Source organism: Ranitomeya variabilis, chromosome 1, assembly GCF_051348905.1.
Source record: "Ranitomeya variabilis isolate aRanVar5 chromosome 1, aRanVar5.hap1, whole genome shotgun sequence".
NCBI lineage: Eukaryota > Metazoa > Chordata > Amphibia > Anura > Dendrobatidae > Ranitomeya > Ranitomeya variabilis.
In genome coordinates, this window is record NC_135232.1 from 235,979,397 (window position 1) to 235,998,083 (window position 18,687).

Consider the following 18,687-nt stretch of genomic DNA (forward strand, 5'->3'; position numbering starts at 1 on the left):
GGCCATGCGCAGTGCATATCCTCGCCTCTCACTCCCCTCCCTACGGCTTCTTCAGACTGTGCGGTGTCACTGCCGTGGCATGCTATTAGGGACCAGCTGACACCGCACAGTCTGAAGAAGCCGTAGGGAGATGAGTGAGAGGTGGAGGTTCAGATATGCACTGCGCATGTCCATGGATCTCAGGCCCCCAGTGGGATTAAATCAGAAGAAACTGCGAGGCGGGCTCTCGGCCAGCGCGGCCGCACAGGCGCAGCCAGCCTGACACAAATGATGTCAGAAGATGGGCAGCGCTAAGTGTTCCTGGCCAAGGGATAACATAACAGCGCAGGCTCTGGGACGGAATCAAACAACGCTGAGCAGCCGGCGCACCGCGCCGGGGGGGTAAGAATGACGGCTGTGCTGCGTCACATTACGAAGGAAAGTCCCACCTCCGGGACGGTTTTACGGTATCAGTGGACACATTTTATAAGTGTTAAGTTCTGCGTGTGCAAGGAGCTAAACAAAAATAGCTACCTTTTCCTTGTGCAGCATTACTGCTGCACAAGGTGGCTCCTTCAGTAACAAACGCCTTGGGGGGGGGACAGGTTCCCTTACATTTCAGTTGTTGTGTCAGCGTGGCGGTCGCAGGACACATTGCCGGCTACACAGCTGGGGATCAGCTGACGTTACTGAAACCCAATAACACTGGGTCGTATGTTTTGACTGTGCAGACGGCACTTCTGAGCCTCAACTGGCGGTGTTGGAGCCCAGGAATTTAAGTTCAGGTGGTAGAAAGATGAACACAACAGGAGACCTGGATAACGTAGACAGTCACCTAATTATTTAATCAGGAAGAGGAGTGGCAAATTCCTGCGAGATCCAGGCCTTGTTCATTTTCAGGAAAGTAAGCCGGTCAACGTTATCGGAGGATAGTCGCATGCGACGGTCAGTTAGTACACCACCTGCAGCACTAAAGACGCGTTCCAATAATACACTAGCCGCAGGGCAAGCCAGCACCTCCAATGCATACTGGCTTAGCTCTGGCCATGTATCCAGCTTTGAGACCCAAAACTTGAAAGGGGAAGAGCCGTCTGGGAGTACAGCAAGAGGGCAAGACATGTAGTCTGTCACCATCTGACGGAACCGTTGCCTCCTGCTGACTGGAGCCGTCTGTGATGGTGTAGACTTTTGTGGCGGGCACAGAAAACTGTGCCACAGTTCGGCCATACTGGTCTTGCCTTGGGCAGAGGCACTGCTTCTGATCCCTCTTTGTGCAGAGCCTCCACCACTGCCTGGACGCACTGAGCTGCTTTGTAATGCACTAGCAGCACTTCTCTCAGTTGGAATGGAGAAGATGATGGAATTCACCAGTGTGTCTTGGTACTCCCGCATTTTTCGCTCCCGGTTCAACGGTGTGATGAGGCTTTCTACGTTGTCCCGGTAGCGAGGATCGAGGAGGGTGAACACCCAATAATCAGACATGTTGAGAATGTGGGCGATGCGGCGGTCGTTTCTCAGGCACTGCAGCATGTAATCCACCATGTGCTGCAGACTGCCAACTGCCCAAGAAACGCTGTCCCCTGCTGGAGGCGTGATCTCTGCCCGCTCGTCATCACCCCACCCTCGCTGTACACACTGAGTACTGGACAATTGTGTAACTCCCTCATCTGGATGGATGTCTTCCTCCTCCATTGACTCCTCCTCATCCTCCTCACAAACTGTCCCCTGCCTACGCGTTTGTGAGGAACCACGTGGCGCTGACTGTCCAGAAGATGATGGAAATGGTGAATCCTCATCCTCCACCTCTTCCACAACATCATCCCTTAGCGCTTGCAGTGATTTTTCAAGCAGGCAGATAAGGGGGACAGTCATGCTGACTAGTGCATCATCTGCACTCGCCATCCGCGTGGAATAATCAAAGGGACGCAAAACCTGGCAGACGTCCTTCATAGTGGCCCACTCTGTGGTTGTGAAGTCAGAACGGCGCGGAGTGCGACTTCTTTGCGCCTGATGCAGCTGGTACTCCATTACAGCTTGCTGCTGCTCACACAACTGCTCCAACATATGTAACGTGGAATTCCACCTGGTAGGTAGGTCACATATGATGCGATGTTCCGGCAGGCGGTGTCGGCGCTGCAGAGCCGCAATGCGCGCTTTTGCCGTGCTGGAACGCCGCAAGTGAGCACACTCTAGGCGGACCTTGTGCAGCAGTGCATCAAGATCCGGATAGTCCCTCAAAAAACTCTGCACGACCAAATTGAGCATATGTGCCAGACATGGGATGTGAGTGAGGTTGCCGAGGCCCAGAGCTGCCACCAGATTTCGGCCATTATCACACACTACCATGCCTGGCTGGAGATTCGCTGGCACAAACCACACATCGCTCTCCTGCTTGATGGCATTCCAGAGCTCCTGCGCTGTGTGGCTTCGATTCCCCAAAGAAATTAATTTCAAGACGGCCTGTTGACGTTTGGCCACGGCTGTGCTCATGTCGGTCGTAACAGGTAAACGTTCATCACGGGTCCATGTGGAGGTGGACTGTGACGGCTCCTGCAGTGATGATTCTGAGGAACTGGTGTAAGAGGAGGAGTCAATGCGTACAGAATGGATTCCTGCAATCCTTGGAGTGGGCAGGACACGTCCTGCGCCACTCGCACGATCTGTACCCGGCTCCACGACATTAACCCAATGGGCGGTGAGGGAAAGGTATCGCCCCTGTCCATGTTGACTGGTCCACGCATCGGTGGTGAGGTGGACCTTGCTACTGACGGCATTCAGTAGCGCGTGTTTTATGTGTCCCTCCACATGCTTGTGCAGGGCAGGGACGGCTTGCCTGCTGAAGTAAAAGCGGTTGGGCACATTGTACTGTGGGACTGCCAATGACATCAAGTCACGGAAGCTGTCAGTCTCCACCAGCCTGAATGACAGCATTTCCAGTGACAGAAGTTTGGCAATGCCTGCAGTCAGAGCCTGTGCTCGTGGGTGGTTTGACGAGAAAGGCCGCCTTTTCTCCCATGCCTGTACTACCGATGGCTGTACACTGGGCTGGGAGTGTGTGGATGACTGGGAACGTGGTGCTGCGGGTGGAATTACAGTGGGTCTCTGGACAACAGGGCCAGAGGTTCTTCCACGGCGATCCTGGGAGGAAGCCGAACCAGCTGCGTGTGAGCTGGAGGAAGAGGCAACACGAGCTGAAGAGGTGGTAGCTGCCGCTGTTGTTTGGCCTAGCTCTTCAGTGTGTTTTTGTAACTCCGCCGCGTGCCTGTTGCGCACATGTTTCCACATGTTGGAGGTATTGAGGTTGCTGACATTTCGACCTCTTTTTACTTTGTGATGACACACCTTGCATTTGACATAGCAAATGTCATCTGCAACTGTGTCAAAAAAGGACCAGGCACTGCAAGTCTTGGGAGCGCCCTTTTTGGCTTTTGGAAGAGACATGCTCCTAACGGGTGCCAAAGCGGAGGCTGCAGGATCTGCAGTCTTCCCCCTCCCTCTCCCTCTTTGGGCCGTACGGGGAATCTCTTCCGCAGAGCTGCTCCCACCACCTTCCTGTCCCTCACGCCAAGATGGGTCAAGGACCTCATCATCTACACTACCCTCTGCCCCCAACTGCTCCTCCTGGGTAGTCTCAGCAGCAGAGCACGCACCAGAAAGTGGCACCTGAGAGTCATCATCAGCGGATGCGGCCTGCGATGTGGTGACCGGAAGCACTGGCCCACCCGCCTCTTCAGAGGAAGAGAGAAAAAGCTGTTGGGCATCACTGCACCCTGCCTCTTCTTCCATTTCTCCAATGCTGCTTGGCTGGCCCCCTGTTTCCAAGCCAAGAGATTCAGAGAACAGAAGTAGAGACGGCTCCTGTCCTGGGCTCTCTGTCTGCCTGGGCAATTTGGCAGGTGGTGAAGAGACAGATGGCTGCTCTCCAGTGCTCTGTGTCTGAGAGGATGTGGCACTAATTGAAGTTGATGCATTAGCTGCCATCCATCCGACAACGGCTTCAATTTGTTCTTCACGCAGCAGCGGTGTACGGCGCTCTGCGACAAAGCTGCGCATGAAGGACTGTTCCCTGGTGAAAGTGGGTGCTGATGAGTCACCGGTGCCCGCAGCAGGCACAGAATCCCCACGTCCTCTCCCTGCTCCGCGCCCACGCCCACGTGCCTTACTCACTGCCTTCTTCATCTTGGTTGACTGATAAAGATAAGCAGAAAAGTACTAAAGGCTTTGTGTGCTTATTCCTGAACAACTCCTAACAGGTATAAGAAACACTAATTTTCTAAAGTGTGGACTAGACTTTAATATGAGCTAATGTGGCCTACACAAATGTTAAGTGGTGTCACTGGTGTGTTTGGTGAACTTTATTATTTATTTATTTTTTGGGGACTGAACTGACAACAGAGAGAGCTGCAGTCACACGGAGACCGTGCAGACAGCCGTAAACAGCGCTGCAAGGCCCAAAAACCCTCCTCTACGTTATCCTATGTAGTGTTTTTCCACAAGTTAGCTGGAGACGGGTGGAAAGACACTAATAGGAATTTTTTGAAAAAATGTGCAGCAGCCTGCACTACTTAAAATAAAAGGAAAATTGATTTTGCGGTATGACGCAGTGAAGAACCCTGAGCAGGAGACAACCAGACTATGGCTGCTCACAGACTACAGGGCGAGCTGCAGTCACACGGAGACCGTGCAGACAGCCGTAAACGGCGCTGCAAGGCCCAAAAACCCTCCTCTACGTTATCCTATGTAGTGTTTTTCCACAAATTAGCTGGAGACGGGTGGAAAGACACTAATAGGAATTTTTTGAAAAAATTAGCAGCAGACTACACTACTTGGAAAAAAAAAAAAAAAAGAACAGTATGAGGCAATGAACCACCCTCCCTGAACTGAATACAACCAGCTATGGATGGCCTATGTGGCTGCACTCAGACTAGAGAGTGGGCTGCACTCACACACACACACACACACAGACCTTGCAGATCGCTGTGAAAACAGCGCTACAAGGCAAAAGCAAGGTGAATAGTAGGTGAACACAGCGGTTGCTAAATTAGCCTTTGAAAAGCACAAAGAAGCAAATCGCTATCTCTAAACTGGCCCTCAGTCAGCAAACAGCGTCCTGTCACTAACTGAATTAACAGCAGAGTGAGCGCAAAATGGCGCCAGCGACTTTTAAACTGCATCATGACATCATTTCAGCAGCCAATCACAGCCATGCCAGTAGTTTCATGCCCTCCATGCTGAACAGGATGTGCCCACACTTGGAATCATTCTCATTGGCTGAATTTGTGCAGTTTGAATCTGGGAACTTCCGATTCCGGTATCCGATACGCGGCAAGTATCGGAATCCCGGTATCGGAATTCCGATACCGCAAGTATCGGCTGATACCCGATACTTGCGGTATCGGAATGCTCAACACTACTTTTCACCAATCGATGCCCCTTTCTCCTGTAAAAGATGAAAGAAATAATGAAACACCATATTCTTCACCTGCCGGCGATAATCCATTGATGCCCATGTCCACTGCAAAAGACAATAAATAATAAAACACCATATTCCTCACCTGTCCAATGAGAAAATAATCAATTGATGCTCATGTCCCATGTAAAAGACAAAAATAATGTAATAAAACACCATATTCTTCACCTGTCCGACGAGAAGATAATCTATATATGTCCCATGATGATCCAGATGATTTTTAGAGCGGTCACATCTCTCCATGCCAGCCGGAAAACACTGAGATAAGAGAGTGTTTACTCTCCTGCAGTGTGTAGCGCTGATCTGCTCACTTACGGCAACACTCGCATAGTAGGAAAATTCTCATGCAGCGATCTGTGACGTCAATCAGGTGACCTGGGTTCATCATCTATCAACTCCGGTGACCTTTCTCACAGCAATGCTACACACTGTAGGATCATTCTCACGTACCTGTCTTGTCATGCTGCTGCAATGCAGTTAGGTGCAGGCTTCACTAGATGGCAGTAGAGAGGAAGCGGGTCTGTACCTAAGCAGAGCTGACCTGCAGTGCAGCAGGGAGGCCACCACAGATGGCAAAAGAATAGTCAAACAAGCAGGTTCTATATAATCAGTAGCACAGTACCAAAGGAAAAGACAAAACACAGTCAGAGACAAGCCAAGAGGTCAGTAACAGTCAGGAGCGGATAAGCCAAAGACAAAAAGAGGTTAGGATACAAGCCAAGTCAAAACTAGGGGGGTCTGCACACTAAAGGGAAACACTGAGTCAAGAAGGGAACAGGGAAAACAGAGACATGGGTTCAGGCAGCTAAAGCAGCAGGACAAATCAGGATATACCAGAGTCAGCTACACACGGTGTAGGCAGAACAATAACTGACATGATTTGCAAGACACAGGGGGGATAAATAGCAAACCTGAGACCAGACTGAGGCTGAGAAAAGTTAACCCCTGACAAGATCAGACTGGGAAAAGGGAAAACAGGACTCAAAACCTGGATCATGACAGTCTCTGTGTTTTCTGGCTGGCTTGCTGAGTGCTGAACAAACCACCCAGATGTAGCAGAGCTGGATTTTTTCAAAAGACAGATATGGATTATCTTTTCGTCGGTCAGGTGAGGAATATGGTGTTTATTACAATCTTACTATGGAGTTAGTAATGGGGGCATCTTATAGACCAGGGGTCCCCAAACTGTAGCTCGGGAGCCACACGTGGCTCGCGGTCCCATGAATTGTGGCTCGCGGCTGTCTGTCAGCTTGGTGCATTAGCTCCAGTTCTAGCAAACAGGTATGAAGAGCACATCTGAAAATGGTGAATTTTGTGAGCAGCCCTGCACAGAAGAGCAGATCTGGATGCACATATACTGGTGTTAGGGGTTTTGAGATGAATTAAGTATGGTACACTGGAGACAAGATGACACCACCTGTCAGAGGAGGTGTTTGAAGCTGGATGTGACAGTGGCTTGATAAGAGAATACTGAATTGGGGGTATTGTAGAAACTCCTGGATCTTTGTATACTGCTTTGGAGTGATTGATTTTTGGGAAAAGCTTTGATTACCATTATGCCTATAATGGGGGCTTTGGTTGCCACTGTTGTGAGGGGGGACGGGAGCTGAATGTGGCTCGCGACCCTCTCTCAAAGCTGAATGTGGCTCTCAAGGTCAGAAAAGTTGGGGACCTCTGTTATAGACCCTAGTGATGAGAGATGTTACGGAGACGCGGGGTCAGTGGGTGCTCTCATCCGCTGTCCCGGCTGTCTTTAGCAAGACTGCATGGACCACGGCTCATACCACTCAACGCCCGCTCTATCTCCCAGTGGGCAATGCACTACACAGACAACACAGGGTTAAGGTAAAACAGGGTGGCAATACTTTATTGAACCACAGCACACAATAGCAAACAGAACATTCCCAACATGCTTGGAATTGTATGGGTACATGGGCGCATATAAAATATCACTGCGTCTCCACGTATTTCCAGTATGACACGATGTCAGAGCTCCCAGGGTCGCTACTCCATCTGTGGATGAACTCACAAAGAAGGGGTAACGACAAGCATAGGGAGATGACCAAGAACTGTCCATAGAGTCAATACAAGGTCCAAAGCCAGTTGACACGATGTCAGAGCTCCCAGGGTCGCTACTCCATCTGTGGATGAACGCACAGAGAAAGGGTAACGACATGCATAGGGAGATGACCAAGAACTGTCCATTGAGTCCATACAAGGTCCAAAGCCAGTTGACACAATGTCAGAGCTCCCAGGGTCGCTACTCCATCTGTGGATGAACGCACAGAGAAGGGGTAACGACAAGCATAGGGAGATGACCAAGAACTGTCCATAGAGTCCATACAAGGTCCAAAGCCAGTTGACACAAGAGTCACCACCTGGCTTATCTGACCATCTCCATGGAACCAGGCGACCAGCGGGTCCCAACCCTGGCTTTCTCCAAACAGATGCATGGTTCAGAGATGGTCACTGGATTAGATCTGTGTCCCAACCGGAGCCGAAAACCCCTAGGTTGTATCCTATAGAATCCTAGATCAGTGTTCCTCATGATGGTGCCATGATGAATTGGCTGCAGTCCTTTCTCTTGTCTGTTGGGTGGTTTTCAGAATGTCTGGCTCCTAGCTCTGTGTAAGGGTACCGTCACACATTGAAATTTCCATCGCTACGACGTTACGATTCGTGACGTTCTAGCGATATCGTTACGATATCGCTGTGTCTGACACGCTACTGCGATCAGACACCCTGCTGAGAATCGTACGTCGTAGCAGATCGTATGGAACTTTCTTTTGTCGCTTGATCACCCGCTGACATCGCTGGATCGTTGTGTGTGACAGCGATCGGTGCTGCGCTCTGCTCTCACTGTACGGCTGCACTCAGAGCAGGAAGCAGACGGCAAGGGACCTGAAGGACACCGACGGGTGAGTATGTACGGTTTGTTTTTTTACGTTTACGCTGGTAACCAGGGTAAACATCGGGTTACTAAGCGCGGCCCTGCGCTTAGTTACCCGATGTTTACCCTGGTTACCCAGGGACTTCGGCATCGCTCCAGCGCCGTGATTGCAACGTGTGACCGCAGTCTACGACGCTGGAGCGATGATTAGGTGAAACCAGCCTTATTAAGTATTTTGTTTGAGATATCTCTGTGGTTTAAGGGTATTAAAGTTGAAAGTTGGAAAATTGTGAAATTTACCAAATTTTAGCCAAATTTCTATTATTTTCACAAATAAATGCAAGTCATACCAAAGAAATTTGACCACTATCGTGAAGTGCAATGTGTCACAAAAAAAATTCTCAGAATCACCAGGATTGGTTGAAGCATTCCAGAGTTATTACCTCATAAATTGACAATGATCAGAATTGTAAAAATTGGCCTGGTCATTAACCACCTTCAGGGTAAGTGGGGGGTAAGGGGGTTAATCTCCATTTCACCCATGCACATCATGCAACAAAAATTAATTTTTGGGATGTTTACTTGCAGTGTGATATAAACAGTGGCATAGTCAGTGTTTCATCATATAGAAAATCCACAGACTATAATTTTATACTCCATTCTGCTTCCTGTCATCCACCCCACATTATCAGAAATATTCGATACGCACAAGGCACAACTTTACTAGCAACCATGAATTTAATAATGAGACCAATAACACCTGCCACAAATTAAAAAATAGGGGTTACAATAGTGTCATCCTGGACAAAGCAATTAGAGAAGTCTCATACATTGACAGAGATGATCTACTACTGTATATCCCCTGTATGATATCTCTCATCATAAGGACCGCAAGGTCCTATCCAATGATAATATCACCAAAAATGTGATGACCTTTTCTTCACAATTCAGTGCGTAATATTACAATGTCATACATATTATTAAGAAATATATCCCTATGTTGAACCAGGACAGTAAATTACATAACATCATAGAAAATATGGATATAAGATATGTGGTCAGAAAAGCACCAACCTTATGTTTCATTTTGTCACCCAGTCTGTATATACATAATCAACACTATCCTTCGGACACCTGGCGGACAATGAAAGTTTTTTTAAACGCGGGAGCTCCAAGTGCTTATCATGCAGCTATGAACCCAAATTCCAGACCTTCTCATCATCAGTGACAGGTAAAACATCTAACAAAACAAACTTTCTGAACTGTTACGGTAAAGTAGTTACTTATATTATTGATTGCACTTTGTGCAAAACACAATATGTGGGATGTACTATAGGTGAACTGAAAAAACATATCCGAAGACATCTGTCGGATTCGATCAGCACAACCGCACTTAACATGTCTGCGGTGTCCAAACATTTTGCACATGTACACGATGGAGATTTGACCTGATTAAAATTTAAAGCCATTGAACCAGTACATAATTGCACTAGAGGTGACCATTTCAGAAGAAAGGTTCTCAACAGGGAATTATTTTGGATTTTTGTATTAGATACTAGATTTCCAACAGATCTTAATATTCAACATGATTTCATCTTGCAGTATATGCAATGTTCCTCATCATCATTTTTTCAACTCCCTTGCAATTTGTTTGTTTAATTTTTAAAACTGTGCTACATGTTTAAGCAGTGTTCACATTATCTGTTCACCAGATTTTCTTCATGTTTTTGCATACACTTTTTTGTTCATGTTTGTGCCAGGTAATGGGTTAACAATCCAACAATTGGCTAATTTGAGCCATGTGCTAATTAACCCACGTGAGTGATGAAAGTGTTAGTGCTACTCTTTAGCAGTCTATTTAAGACATGCTAATTTACACTTGTCTATAGCCATGATTAAGGCTCTTATGAGCTGAAACGCGTAGGTCTTCATTCACACTGGCTTGAGCCGCCTATGACTATGTTTTTATACTGATGTTTCCTCAAATACTGGATTTTATTCTACATACCTGCTACCATGCTGGCTTTTTTCTGACCCTTTATACACAGCCGGATCCTGAGCTTCTCTGTATTTTCTTCCAGCAGGATCGATGCTGCAACTTTGTGGTGAGCTGACTCTCCTTCCCTGTCTCCCCAATTGATTTTTGAGTTATGCAATGGCATCAGTGTGCCAAACATGGTGGTGTCTGTTCTTTTATAATCTTTGGTGAAATAGTGTGGCCAGCCAATCACAGTAATGCCACTACCAAGATGGCTATGGTAAAAGTGACTGGCAGGCAATCCCCACATGTTTATTGGATGTGTAACAAGCGCTAAACATCCGGAGATTCAAGTTTCAAATCTGAGTACCAGCCAATGCTCGTCAAGTGCCAAGCACGATCGCTCATCCCTAGTCACAAGTCATTTTAATGGCTGGAACGTAACACTACATAACCTTTGCAGCAAAATTGTCTAGTCAACCTTTGCTTCTCTCTACAATAACAGCTTATTGCTTCTCATTAGAAGGGTGGAACTGTTTTCTTTTGAAAATGCATTGTCTCCTTAAAAAATTGAGAAATGTTATTAAAGGAAATCTGTAATTGATTAATATAGCAAAAAGGGGCAGCAGTGTTTGCTGTATTAATTCTTGATTTTTTTGGAGGATTTCAGTCCTTTTTTGTGGCTTTGCTATTAAGTTTAGTTTTAAGACTCACAAGCGTGACGACCCTTGACATGGGTTGCAAGCTTGCATATCTTGGCCAAAATATCAACCAAATACCTAATGCATTAAGTTTATATATTTTTTTTTTTTGCAATTCATTTTTCAAGGTGCAGCCAAGCCCAGAATTTTTGGTATTGTAAACTAGGGTATCTGTTCTCATGGGATGCACTTAGATAGTGCTGGGCAGCCTGCCTAATCTAATAGTATGGGTGTCACTAATAGGCTGTAAGCCAGATACTGTGCATTACCTGTTTGCTACCAGGGCCCTATGCAAATCCCTTTTGTGCAATCATATATTAAGCAATCACCCCCTCCATGAATTGGTAGGTCGTGACCGAGTGGTTGTCTCATCAGTATTTTGCACCCTTGTTGCCCTTAAATCAGAGAGTCCTATCACACAAAATAGTTGATAAATAACATTTTCCACATGTCTACTTTACATCAGCACAATTTTGGAAGCATAATTTTTTTTGTTAGGAAGTTATAAGGGTTAAAAGTTGACCAGCGATTTCTCATTTTTACAGCAACATTTGCAAAACCATTTTTTTAGGGACCACCTCACACTTGAAGTGACTTTGAGAGGCCTATATGACAGAAAATACTCAAAATGACACCATTCTAAAAACTGTACCCCTCATGGTACTCAAAACCACATTCAAGAAGTTTATTAACCCTTCAGGTGCTTCATTGGAATTTTTGGAATGTGGAAGAAAAAATAAACATTCACTTTTCTTTCACAAAAATTTTCCTTTAGACCTATTTGTTTTTACTTTTGCAAGGGTAAAATAAGAAAATGGATGATACATTTTGTTGTGTAATTTCTCCTGAGCATGCTGATACCCCATATGTGGGGGAAATACTGTTTGGGCATATGGCAGGGCTTGGAATGGAAGGAGTGCCATTTGACTTTTTGAATGTAAATATGCTGGAATAATTAGCAGTTGCTATGTTGCGTTTAGAGAGCCCCTGATGTGCCTAAACAGTGGAAACCTCCAACAAGTGACAGCATTTTGGAAACTAGACCCCTTATGGAACTTATCTAGATGTGTATTGAGTGCTTGGAACTCAAAGGTGCTTCATAGAAATGTATAACGTTAGGCCATGAAAATAAAAAAAATCACATTTTCCCATAAAAACCTTTTTTAGCTACAAATTTTGTATTTTCACAAGGGCAAAAAGAGAAAGTAGACCCCAAAGTTTATTGTGCAATTTCTCCTGAGTTTACCAATACCTGTGGTCAAAAACTAATTTGAGGCACAGTTGAAAGCTCAGAAGGGAAGTAGCGGTATATTACAGTGCAGCTGCACTTGTTTGAGGCTGCCATGTTACATTGACAGAGCCCCTGAGGTGCCAGAACAGCAGAACCCCCAATAAGTGACCCCATTTTACCAATTAAACCTCTCAATGAATTCATCTAGGGGTGCAGTGAATATATTGACACCAAAGGTGTGTCATAAACTTTTATACCATTGGAAGTGAAGAAAAAATAATTTACATTTTTGCCACCAAAATGACACCAGAATTTGTCCCACAATTTCTGCTGAATGTAGAAATACCCAATATGTGGCTGTACAGTACTGCTTTGCCTTACGGAGGGTCTCGGAAGGGAGAGAGCGCTATTTGCCTCCTGGAACGCAGATTTTCCTAGACTAGTTTGTGAATTCGATATAAAGAGCCCCTAAGTACTAGAAAAGCAGAATCCCCCTCAATGTACCCCATTTTGAAAATTATAACCCTTTGGGAATTTATCTACAGATGTAGTGACGATTTTGACTCCATGTGTGTTTTCCAGAAACAGGGAGCAATGTATGTTGCTGAGTGAAAATTGCAAACTGCCGTTGTAGTTACCAGTACACCGTAGTGACCAGTACGCTGTAGTGACCAGTACTTTATGCCCATCTCATGCTCCTGGAGACACACACCTGTAAATTAGGCAGGTTCTCATCACTACAGAAATGCCAAACATGTGGGTGCTACATGTTGTTTAGGCTCACTGGGGCTCAGAAGGGAGGGGGCATTTGGATTTGGGAGTGAATTTCCTGACATTTTTTTGGCGGGTGAGGAGCCATTTATCTTTTCCAGGGCTTTTGTACTACCAGTAATATGGAAGCAAAAAGAAAAAAAAGGAGCATGAACCGCACATCCCAAAATCATACGTTGATCTAAAGCCGCTAGGCAAAAATTTATATACTGAACATGAGGTTTTCAGTTTAACATTCTGATCAGACTGTATGAAGCCCACTGCCACTTCACGGCAAACCTCGTAGTGGGTCCTAACGCCCTAACGGAGCGGAGCCATGCGGCGACCACCGCCACAGCGGCCATGCACCAGCAGGGCGGACGGCCTGTTGCCCCACAGCACCCTTGCTGCGAGACTGAGCCCTCATGACTCCAGACCGCGCCGCCCCACCAGCACAAAGCCACAGCAACAATGGCCGCCACACAGCACCAGCACCAAAATGAAAGGAGCATTTAAACTCACCTTCCTCCAGCTCTTCAGTGAGAGCCAAAATGGGCTAGACCCCTTACTTTGCAGTCTCCCGCTAATTAAAACCAGCTGTGCCAAATGGGAGGAGTGCTGGTCCAAGAAAGAGACAAGAACATGCTTTGTACAAAAAGAAAAAAAAGGAGCATGAACCGCACATCCCAAAATCATACGTTGATCTAAAGCCGCTAGGCAAAAATTTATATACTGAACATGAGGTTTTCAGTTTAACATTCTGATCAGACTGTATGAAGCCCACTGCCACTTCACGGCAAACCTCATAGTGGGTCCTAACGCCCTAACGGAGTGGAGTCATGCGGCGACCACCGCCACAGCGGCCATGCACCAGCAGGGCGGACGGCCTGTTGCCCCACAGCACCCATGCTGCGAGACTGAGCCCCTATGACTCCAGACCACGCAGCCCCACCAGCACAAAGCCACAGCAACAATGGCCGCCACACAGCACCAACACCAAAATGAAAGGAGCATTTAAACTCACCTTCCTCCAGCTCTTCAGTGAGAGCCAAAATGGGCTAGACCCCTTACTTTGCAGTCTCCTGCTAATTAAAACCACCTGTGCCAAATGAGAGGAGTGCTGGTCCAAGAAAGAGACAAGAACATGCTTTGTACAAAAAGAAAAAAAAGGAGCATGAACCGCACATCCCAAAATCATACGTTGATCTAAAGCCGCTAGGCAAAAATTTATACACTGAACATGAGGTTTTCAGTTTAACATTCTGATCAGACTGTATGAAGCCCACTGCCACTTCACGGCAGTGAACTTTTGTACTACCAGTAATATGGAAGCACCCTATATTTCCATTAAAAGATGACAAATCTGAGTGGGGACTTGCTTTTTTGTGGACTGAGCGGAAGGTTTTATTGGGAACATTTTAGATAACGTGTGGGATCACAATTATCCTGACACCCAAGATGGTGCACCACCACATTATGGGTGTTGTGTCCAGTTTCCTGGAAAGTGGATTGGTCATCGTAGTCCAGTTGAATGGCCACTAAGGTCTCCCGATCTGACCCGGTACCGTTACACAGTGCCATTTTCATCGCTACGACGGCACGATTCGTGACGTTGCAGCGTCGTATAAGTATCGCTCCAGCGTCGTATACTGCGGTCACACGTTGCAATACATGGCGCTGGAGCGATAATTTCATGACGTATTTGCGATGTAGAAGCCGTTGGTTACTGTGCGCACATCGTATACAACCTGTGTCACACAATGCAATCATGCCGCCACAGCGGGACACTAGACGACGAAAGAAAGTTTCAAACGATCTGCTACGACGTACGATTCTCAGCGGGGATCCGGATCGAAGTAGCGTGTCAGACACAGCGATATCGTAAATGCATCGCTGGAACGTCACGAATCGTGCCGTTGTAGCGATCAAAATTGCACTGTGTGACGGTACCTTAGACTTTACCATTTGGGGTCATCTGAAGGCAGTTGTCTAAGCTGTGAAGATATGAGATGTCCAGCATCTGAAACAATGGATACTGGAAGCCTGTGCTAGCATTTCATCTGCAGTGTTGCTATCAGTGTGTCAATAGTGGGAGAAGAGGGTTGCATTGACAATAGAACACAATGGGCAGCACTTTTATAAGTAGTCATAAACTGGTAAATAACTCATGGAAGAATAAAGTTATGTTAAAATTAAGCACACCATTGTTTTTCTTGTGAAATTCTGAATAAGTTAGATGTGTCACATGACCGTCTCCCCATTGAAAAAAATAAAGTTGGATCTAAAATGGCCGACTTCAAAATGGCGCCATTGTCACCACCCATCTTAAAAAGTTTTCCTCCCCCCATATACTAATGTGCAACAAACAGGAAGTTGATATCACCATCCATTCCAATTTTATTTAGGCCAATTTTATTTAGGTATATTCATATAAATGGCCAATCCTGTACTTAAAGTAGATTTGTCACTAGATTTCACAATAAAAAATGCATATAATATTAAGTAAATCTCTATCACCTGATGCAGATGGTGAACATGCTTGAAAATAAATAATGCTGCAAAAAATTATAATCACTCCACTTCAATGTACCCTAATTGAAAAATTCCTCTGTGTCCTCCTTAATATCTCTGCAGAAACATCACAGTGCTTACTATGTGCTGGCAGCAGTTTAAATATACTTGGTCCCATAAGCTCTCTCACTCTTCAGCTAAAATACCAAAACAAAAAATCAAAATTGAGTCCCTGCTGTTGCATCTTTAAACTACCATATAATAACATTGTTTTTACCCTTCTTGCTCCTTAAATGGTTACGTCTGACACTGAAATTAGTCAGATATCCATGTGTGATAACTTGCTGATCACTTGGGGTTGATCCTGTGGATATGTCGTAATGTTTATATTTATTAATAACAATTTACCGTATTTTCCGGCGTATAAGACGACTGGGCATATAAGACGACCCCCCAACTTTTCCAGTTAAAATATAATATCTTCTTAAAAGTTGAGGGTCTTCTTATACGCCATATGTCGTCTTATAGGGCCGGTGACTAATGTGCCTTTTGGGGGGGAAATGTGGTCCTGATGACGAAGAGGAGGTGTCTCACAGGAAAGTGTGAGTGGAGTATCCCCCATTACCTCATTGTAACTGCAGTGTGGGGTCTCTGTGCTGGGGAGAGGCGGCGGCGGCTGCTCCTCTTTGTGCCGCGTGGGTGCTGTGCTGTGGGGTGGTGGCTCCTCTTCATGTAGCATTGGGGCTCTGTGCGGTGGGGCGGCGTATCTTCGTGCAGAGTCAGTCGGGGCTCCTCTGGCATTTCCTCAAAGCCCGGAGGCCCCGGCAGCTCCATTGCTGTGATGCGGTGGCCTCTGGGAAAATGGCCGCTGGGGGCGGTGCATGCTCAGATTCAGATCTCGTCTCCCGAGATCTCGGGACGAGATCTGAATCTGAGCATGCGCCGCCCCAGCGGCCATTTTCCCGGAGGCAACCGCATCGCAGCAATGGAGCTGCTGGGGCCTCCGGGCTTTGAGGAAATGCCGGAGGAGCCCCGACAGACTCTGCATGAAGATATGTAGGATAGCTGCGGAGACACCATCACGTGTTTCTCAATGCAAGCAGTGAATAACCAGGCCTTTCCCCGGGAAGGAACAACCACGGGAAGGGCAGCATCCAATAAAGGAAAACCACCTATGCCAAGCATGGTATCCATCCACAGACAGCTGTTTCGGGGTGTTTGCCCCTCATCAGTGTGGAGTAGGAATCTGGCTATTAGGAGCAGTGCCTAGTAAAAACACCCCGAAACAGCTGTCTGTGGATGGATACCATGCTTGGCATAGGTGGTTTTCCTTTATTGGATGTTTTCCTTTATTGGATGCTGCCCTTCCCGTGGTTGTTCCTTCCCGGGGAAAGGCCTGGTTATTCACTGATTGCGTTGAGAAACACGTGATGGTGTCTCCGCAGCTATCCTACATGCATTTGCATATTTCCCATAAGGGATGGGGGCAGTGTTCTGGATCACTGCGTTGAGAAACACGTGATGGTGTCTTCGCGGTGTTGGATGTTTTGGTCTCCCCGAGGCCAATCATCTGTTCTTTCACAGCCTTTCTCTGCATGAAGATACGCCGCCGCCACCCCACAGCACAGAGCCCCGACACTGCACGAAGAGGAGCCGCCACCCCACAGCACAGCACCCATGCGGCACAAAGAGGAGCAGCCGCCGCCTCCTCCCAGCACAGAGCCCTGACGCTGCACGAAGAGGAGCCGCCACCCCACAGCACAGCACCCATGCGGCACAAAGAGGAGCAACCGCCGCCTCAACCCAGCACAGAGACCCCAAGCTGCAGCTACAATGAGGTAATGGGGGATACTCCACTCACACTTTCCTGTGAGATGCCCCTTCTTCATCATCGGGACCACTCCTCCCCCACCCACCATATATGCATTGGTGTCTGCGCTCGGCGTACAAGATGACACCCGGCGTATAAGACGACCCCCGACTTTTAAGAAGATTTTCAGGGGTTAAAAAGTCATCTTATACGCCGGAAAATACGGTAAATCTTTTTTAGTAGACTTGTTTGCAAAAATTATTGTTGTGATTGTAAAATATTTAGAATTGAGAGTCCTCAGTGGTTGATGCCTTTTAATGGCTAACTGAAAAGATGGAAACAAATTGCAAGCTTTCTAGACTACACAGGTCTCTTCATCAGGCAAAGACTAAAAGAAATTCTGAAGAATCACATATTTATGCACAACATAGCAAAGAAAATAAAAATTGTGATTGTGTCATGAAAACCCCTGTAGGTCTCATAGTCCATTGCAGAGGAGAGTGCTGAATAGCCTATGTGGAGGGTCGAACTGCCTCTATGGTATGTACAGTACTAAAACATTGGTAAGTAAGGGGTTTTGCATTTGAGGCCAGTCAATTTAAAAAAAAGAAAATGCATGACATTTTTTTTATGCCTGATTATCCCACTGTCCCATACGCTTTCTTCAAGGGGCCAATATTGATTTCTGTTTGAGTGCTACAATTTCAGAGAAAGAAGATTCTCAGAATTCCTTCTTCTGATCCTCCAAAGAGAATTGAGTTTGATTGTCTCAAAATTAGTTCTGCGTATATACTGTATAAATTTCTTTTTGCACGTAAAAAAGAACTAAAATCAACAAAAACAATTAGTTATAATGTTAGCATCACACAAATGATGTTAGCTTTTTTTTCTTGCAATTGTAGATTGAGGAATTTAAGGATGAAGCCTTACTTACTCTCTTTAAATTTCATGGTTCTGTATAAATTGCTTTTCTTTTTGGTTGTCATCCTGGTCACGTATTTCATCCCAGTAATCCCGGTGGTTTACTGCTTAAGAGAAATAGTCACATCATTTGTTTCACTTTCTTTTTTTTTCTGAATAACTCTTAAATAATCCATATTATTTTGTCTGATGTTTGTGTTAGGGATATCTGAGAAAAGTTTTCCAAATCTTAATTTACTCTTAGTCAGACTCATCATAAACTGCAATATAAGAACACAAATTTGTTTGTTAGGTCAACATTTTTTATATCTGCCTTTTAAAGTTAAACATTAAATAAATTCATTGCTTTTGCTGTACTATATAAACGTATGTTGGCAGACTCTACAGCATAGAAGTTTATTCGCTGCCAAAAGGAAAAATAAAACAATAATATCAACAAATTTACT

The 18,687-nt window shown here is 45.9% G+C and overlaps 1 long non-coding RNA gene across 1 annotated transcript in view; it reads right to left on the minus strand.

Annotated features, from left to right (window-relative positions):
- Positions 1 to 18,346, minus strand: part of LOC143793888 (uncharacterized) — a 33,238-nt gene extending 14,892 nt beyond the window's left edge. The window contains exon 1 of the long non-coding RNA XR_013220318.1: positions 18,255 to 18,346. This is a non-coding gene — a long non-coding RNA (uncharacterized LOC143793888). The remainder of the gene's footprint in view (positions 1 to 18,254) is intronic.
- Positions 18,347 to 18,687: the final 341 nt, after the last annotated feature.